The following is a 7,142-nucleotide window of genomic DNA, read 5'->3' on the forward strand; positions in this document are numbered from 1 at the left end:
GGGCCCAATCGCTTTAACCCCAAGGAAAACATCACACTTGGGGACATGCCTACCCCAGAAATAGGTTTTATGGCCTCACACCCTCCTAGCCCTTTTCTCTGGAGCTACTCTGTCTCCTTCTGCTGCCCCCCCCACCCCCCCCCCCCGCCCCTGCCCCCGCCCCCGCTCCCGTGAGAAAGTGGCTCCAGCCCCGCCTCCTCATAATCCTGTCTGGTCTCCACCTGTGCCTGCACTTAAGTCTTACTTTTTTTTTTTTTTTTTTTTGGTCATCTTATTCCGTTTCTATACTTTCAGGCTCCTCTAACCTTCCTCTACTTATTTTCTGGTCCCTTCTCTTCGTTTTCCTCTTTCCCCCCCCTTGTCTCTGCTCACTTCTACCCATCAAGTAATGGGGACCGGAATTCCTTTCTCCCCTCCTTAAACTCTGCCCCTTACCCTAAGCCTCCGGTCCCTCTGTGGGTGACCCTCCGGAGACTCCTTCACCTTTCAGCCTCTGTGCAACAGGAACCGCCCACCACATTCTCTGCCTCACAAGATGGTTATGGAAATCCAAAGAGGAGACACTGGCTTCCACACACAGGTACAAGGACCTTAAAACATTGTTTCTTCAGTTCGTTTGTCACGAATTTTTAAGCACCTACTATTTGTCAGACACCGTGCGGAATGAGGCATGAAAGACACCGATGGGATGATGTCATCAGAATTACAGAGAGGGCATCAAAAAACAGCCCCCCAACTTCCATGCAGACCGACAGGGTCAGAATCTGCAAAGACAGGGCCCCAGGAGGCAGGGGGAGTGTCTGTTTTTATAGCTTCTTGGATGAGCCTGACCCCCAGGGCTGGAAACCAGTGTGTTGGTGAGGGAAGGCGTGGAGGGAGCAGAGGAAGGAGGGTAAAGCCAGAATGCCCTTTGGGAAGACTCAGATCGCCAAGATGGGAAAGAAGGTGAAGGAAGCTGGTCCAAGGTGGGAACAAGAGGGCATTTTCTCCCGTTTCTTGATGAGGTCTGACCATGTACATCTGTTTCCTGGCTGGCTAGCGGCTGATAGCCTATGATAAATTCTTTTAAAAAGTCGTAAAAAGAACCGCAAAGGAAATACAGTAGCTCTAATCTTTTCTTCATAACAGGTGGCTTTCTCCCCTTAACTAGGGTATTTTCTAGGATATTTTGCTCATCGATCAGCCTTTCTACATTTGTTTTGTCTAGAGAGTCTATTCCTTTTTTTTAAGATCTTATTTTTTAATTAATTAATTAATTAATTGTTTTAAGGATTTTATTTAGTTATTTGACAGAGAGAGAACACACAAGCACGGGGAGCAGTAGAGGGAGAGGGAGAAGTAGGCTCTTCAATAAACAAGGAGCCTGATGTGGGGCTCGATCCTAGCACCCCGGGATCACGACCTGAGCGAAAAGCAGATGCTTAACCAACTGAGCCACCCAGGCGCCCTAAATCTTATCTTTTTTTTTTTTTTTTAATGATTTCTTTGAGAAAGAGAGAGAATGAGAGGGAGGGAGCAGGTGGAGGGACAGAGGGAGAGAATCTTTCAAGCCGACTCCCTGCTAAGTGCGGAGCCTGAGGCATGACTCCATCCCAGGGCCCATGAGATCAGGTCCTGAGCTGAAACCTAGAGTCGGAGGCTTAACCAACTGATCCACCCAGGAGCCCCGATCTTATTTTAAGTGATCTCTACACCCAAAGTGTAGACTTAAACCCCAAGATCAAAAAGTCACATGCTTCACTGACAGTGCCAGCCAGGTGCCCTGAGAGTTCATTCTAAAAGTAGGCATTGTTTTCCACTTTGTTCTTGGTATATGTGAAAGTAAAAACAAAATATATATAGTAAGATGTTGTTTGTTTCTTTAAATATTAGTGATATTGGGTGCCTGGGTGTCTCAGTCAGTTAAGTGTCTGCTTTCGGCTCAGGTCATGATCTCAGGGTCCTGGGATCAAGTCCTGTACTGGGTTCCCTGCTCAGTGGGGAGCCTGCTTCTCCCTCTGCCTGCCACTCCCGCTGCTTGTACTCTCTCTCAGTCTGTCAAATAAATAAATAAAGATTCAAAAATATACTAGTGATATTTATTCTGATGTTGATGAAGCAGTTATTAAGTCTTACTGCCTGGAAATTTAAATATAGGCCCATTAAGAAAGGAGCAGAAGGATGCCTGGGTGGCTCAGTCCGTTAAGCATCTGCCTTCAGCTCGGGTCATGATCTTAGAGTCCTGGGATCCAGCCCTGCGTGAGGCTCCCTGCTGAGCAGGGAGTCTGCTTCTTTCTCTCCCTTTCCTTCTGTGCACGCCCACTCTCTCTCTCTCTCTCTCTCTCTCAAATAAATAAATAAATAAATCTTGAAAGCAAGCAAGCAAGCAAGCAAGCCAGCGATGAGCAGAGGGGTACTTGGCTGGCTGGGTCGGTAGAGCATCTGACTCTTTTTACTTTATTTATTTATTTATTTATTTATTTATTTGACACACAGAGAGAGACAGTGAGAGAGGGAACACAAGGCGGGGAGGGCAGTGGGAGAGGGAGAAGCAGGCTTCCCACTGAGCAGGAAGCTGGAGCCACCCCGGCGCCCCTGAGCTTCTGACACTTGATCTTGAGGTTGTGAGTTCAAGACCCATAATAGGCATAGAGATTACTTTTAAAAAATGAAGAAGTAAAAATAAATGAGCAGAGGGGATGCCTGGGTGGCTTAGTGGGTTTAAGCCTCTGCCTACGGCTCAGGTCATGGTCTCAGGTCCTGGGATCAAGCCCCACATCGGGCGCTCTGCTCAGAAGGGAGCCTGCTTCCCCCCTTTCTCTCTGCCTGCCTCTCTGACTACTTGTGATCTCTCTCTGTCAAATAAATAAATAAAATCTTTTTAAGAAAAGTAAATGGGCAGAGAGAAAAGGAAAAAGATCTAACACCTCCAACCTCGATGATTTTTACAGATTTTTTTTTTAAATTTTAAAAGGGTCCTTGAGGAACCACAACCTGATGTTCAGCAACTCCCTCATCCTACTACAGTATCTTTCTTCCTTCTGTTAAATTTAAGTTAAAATGAATATCTGTAATTTTAAACTGTTATCAGTGATTTTGTTTTTTTTCCACAGTTACTTGAGGAGCCAGTCACCAGGGACTATGGAGAGAAAACAAAAATAGGGGATGAAAAATACAAAATGAGAGTTAGTGATATGGGGTGAGAATTTTAGGTAGGGGAGCCTGCAAGACCTCCTGAGAAAATAGGTCCTTAGACTTTTCATCCCACAAGATGTCAGAGATAGTCAAAGGCAGAGGGAACAATGAAATGAATGCCTATGCGTCCGTCACCCGGTTTCAACAAATATTAACATTCCACCAATTCGGTTTTATCTAATTTTCTCCAATCTTTTGTTTGTTTGTTTGGTCCTGGGGTGTTTAAAAGCAGATCTGAGAGTTCACACGCAATTTCCTGTCAATGCTCCAGTAAGCATCTGAACTGTTAAGCTTATTTTTTTTTAATTATATACTTAGGGACACCTGGGTGGCTCAGGTGGTTTTTGTCTGCCTTTGGCTCAGGTTATGATCCCAGGATTCTGGGATCAAGTCCCATGTCTGGCTCCTTGTTCAATGGGAAGCCTGCTTCTCCCTCTGCCTGCTCTCCGCCTGCTTGCGTTCTCTCCCTCTCCAGCAAATAAACAACTTTTTAAAAGTTCCTAAAAAGACTAGTAAAAATAAAGATAAAGCTACATATGTATCTTGTTATTACATGCCCACCCAAATTAATAACAATCCCTTAACATCATCTAACAACTAGTCCATACTCTTCCCAAATGACTCAGAAATATATCTTACATTTGGTTTTGAAATAGGATAACAAAGGTTAATTCTAAATGAAGACTTTCATTTTAATACTCTATTTTTCAAATTTTCTACCATGAGCATGTATTGCTTTTATCATTTTTTAAAAACATAATAAAATAAAAAAAAGAAAAGGTGACAGACTGGAGAAAAAAAGGTTGCAGCAAAGTAAGACACGAGATTAGGTTCATAAACAGCTAATTGAGAATGATTATGAGCAAAGAATACGAACTAAATTTCATTCAAGGGGAACTTAAATATAAATACCTCGCCACACCAGATTAAGCTAAAAAGAGTCAATCATATTACCATCACCCCAAAATCTCTCTGCAGAGTTGGTAAAAGTGTGCTTACATACTCCTAGCACAGTGTAAATGGTTCCACTGGGGAGGAATATAACCATAAAGCATTAAAAAGCTATAAACAAATATAGGTTTCTCTTTAAGAGGAAAAAAAGAAGCAAACTAAATATCCAGCATTAAGAAAATGAGTAACTAGGGGCACCTGGCTGGCTCAGTGAGTCGAGTATGTGACTCTCAGAGGAGGGGATCTTGGGGTTGTGAGTTCAAGCCCCATTTTGGGTATAAAGATGACCGAAAAATAAAATTGTGAAAAGAAAAGAAAATGAATAACTAAATGTAGCTTCATCAACCTGGTGGAAGATCAGGCTGCCATTAAAAATTCTGTATATGAAAGGGCACCTGGGTGGTTCAGTCATTAGGCATCTATATTCTGCTCAGGTCATGATCCTGGGGTCATCAGATCGAGTCCCACTTGGGGCTTCCTGCAGCAGGGAGCCTGCTTCTCCCTCTGCCTCTGCTGTGCTCTCTCTCTCTCTGACAAAGAAATAAAATCTATAAAAATAATTCCGTATATGAAGATGATAGGATAATGAAGGAGCATTTATATTTAAAATGTTAAGTGACATGCATAATACAACCTAGATCACCAGAGGCACAGCGATATCAGGTATGCCTGCGTTTAGCCAAACAGGAAGGACTGGACAGAAAGAAAACAACAATTTCAAGTTAGAACGCTGAGATCATAGGTGTTTGTTCTTACTTTAAAATTTCCTTTAATGTCTCTATATTGTTTTTACAACTGTTCTTTTTAAAGAGAAGTCAGGATGTGGGTAGACATGATGTGAAATAACGTGGAAAACACACCCACGTGTCTCCTCCCGCTCCTGCAGTCCTGCCCAGCGTCCACTTCCCGCCCGGCGCCCTGGGGAAGCCCTGCCAGGCAGCCAGGTGCACCACGGCTCACCCAGCCCAGGGCGGCCCTGAAGCTCAGGGCTTCGCAGAAACTGGGGGCCTGGCCAGCAGCTCCCCTGGGCGGAGCCTGTCTTCCCGCCGAGCTCTTTTACACTATCTCAACATAATCCTCGTGAGTCAGCCAGGCGGTGCTACTATCTTCATTTCCTAGATTTAAAACCTGACTCGGGAGCACCTGGGTGGCTCAGTGGGTTACACCTCTGCCTTCAGCTCAGGTCATGATCTCAGGGTCCTGGGATCGAGTCCCACGTGGGAGCTCTCTGCTCAGTGGGGAGCCTGCTTCGCCCTCTCTGCCTGCTGCTCTGCTGCGTGCTTGTGATCTCTCTCTCTCTGTCAAATAAATAAATAAAATCTTAAAAACAAACAAACAAACAAAAAAACCTGACTAGTAGAGCTTTGGATAACTTGCCCAAGGTCGCAGAGTGGGTTAAGGGCAGAGCCAAAGGCAAGACTCTGCTCTAAACCTGTGTGCTGTGCCTCTGGGCTAGGGCTCTGGGTAGCTCTGCCAGGCGGCTTGCTGTGTGGTAGAGTGAGCTCCCTAACCTCTCTGGTCTCCTATTCCCTCCTAGGTAGCAAATTGAAGTGCCAGGGGAGAAACCCACCTTCCTGTATATGGGCTCAGAGCTCCCCATGGATCTGAACAGTGCTGAGGATGGTGAGACCCTTACCTCTATTGATTGATTGATTCATTCATTCCACACACATCACTGAGCTCTCTCTATGCACCAGGCACTGTTCTATCTTGTGATATGCATAACAACCCAGGGTCTCCATGTGACAAAGGAAGGAAGACATATCAACAGAGAAGTATGATTTGGTCTAAGCAAATAATGGCAAGTGAGAGCAAAGGTGAGTCCAAGGGTATCAAACACAGCGGTGTTGATAAGGATGGCAACTGTAAAAGCCTGCCCAATCACAGTGGAATGGTCCCCAGTGACTGAGTCACATGATACAATAGTACGTACTCATTAACATGCATGTGCTCATTAACATGCATGTGGGGACCTGCATTTCCAGGGACAACTAGGGGGCTTAGTCTGTTAAGCATCTGCCTTTGGCTCAGATCATGATCCTAGGGTCCTAGGGTCCTGAGGAGCCTGCCTTTCCCTCTGCCTACCTTTCCCCCTGCTTGTGGTCTCGCGCTCTCTCTCTGACAAATAAATAAATAATATCTTATAAAAAAATTACCAAACAGTGTGTTTGATATTATTTAATTTTGACTATTTTATATCTAAGTTTGAGACAAAAATAGATTGGTTTTTCTCTTACTAGTGAACCTACAGATAATTTGTGTCTCTTTTTTTCCCGCTAATTTTTGAAGAATTTTTTGCAATAAATACAAATGGTGTGGATAATAAAAATATAAAGCAAATAAAAATAAATAAGATCTAGACTATCCTCTAGAGCTGGAGTGTAGTAGTGTAATCTGACAGAGGTGAGCTGACTAAAGGGGAAAAAAGCACATGGGATCCTCGGGGAGCAATATTCCCAGGGGAGAAACCTCAGTCCCCATGTATCCTCCGAGGAAATAAAATCCTGCCCAAACACAGCAGGTTATTGAAACCCAGTCAACTGACTCTAATCAGCTCAGTGTTTGTTCCTTACCCTCAGCTCAAGGCAGAGCCTGCCAGGTGGAGGGATAATGGGATTAGAAATGCAAAATTGATTTCAGGACCCCAGGGGACATCGGAGGGTGCCAGCTTTGGGTAGAGGTCAACAGCTCTGCTCCAGGCCTCGCAGCAAGTGCCAGGCCTTCTAGGCACTAGGGTGTCCTACCCTCACAGGGACAGACGGGTGGCAGAGCCTCCTCCCGAGGGACTCCCTTTTCTGTCAGTCCCCATCCAGGGAGTTCTTCCTTACATCAAGTGAAGTGTTCTGCCACTATAATTATAAATATAATATTTTCATTGTTTCCCTCTGATTATAAAATACTCAAAAGATGTAAAAATGTGTCGGGGCACCTGGCTGGTTCATGTGACTCTTGATCTCGGGGTCATGAGTCTGAGCCCCACACTGGGTATAGAGATTACTTAGAAATAAATAAATGTA

General features: G+C 44.6%; 1 long non-coding RNA gene across 1 annotated transcript; it reads left to right on the top strand.

The window, feature by feature from the left end:
* Positions 1 to 290: 290 nt before the first annotated feature.
* LOC309848819 lies at positions 291 to 6,278 on the top strand. The gene is made up of 2 exons (XR_014303310.1): positions 291 to 580; positions 5,663 to 6,278. It is a non-coding gene; the product is annotated as an uncharacterized lncRNA (long non-coding RNA).
* The last annotated feature ends 864 nt before the right edge of the window (positions 6,279 to 7,142 follow it).

The sequence above is a fragment of the Mustela nivalis genome, assembly GCF_964662115.1.
Source record: "Mustela nivalis genome assembly, chromosome: 1".
Taxonomy (NCBI): Eukaryota; Metazoa; Chordata; class Mammalia; order Carnivora; family Mustelidae; genus Mustela; species Mustela nivalis.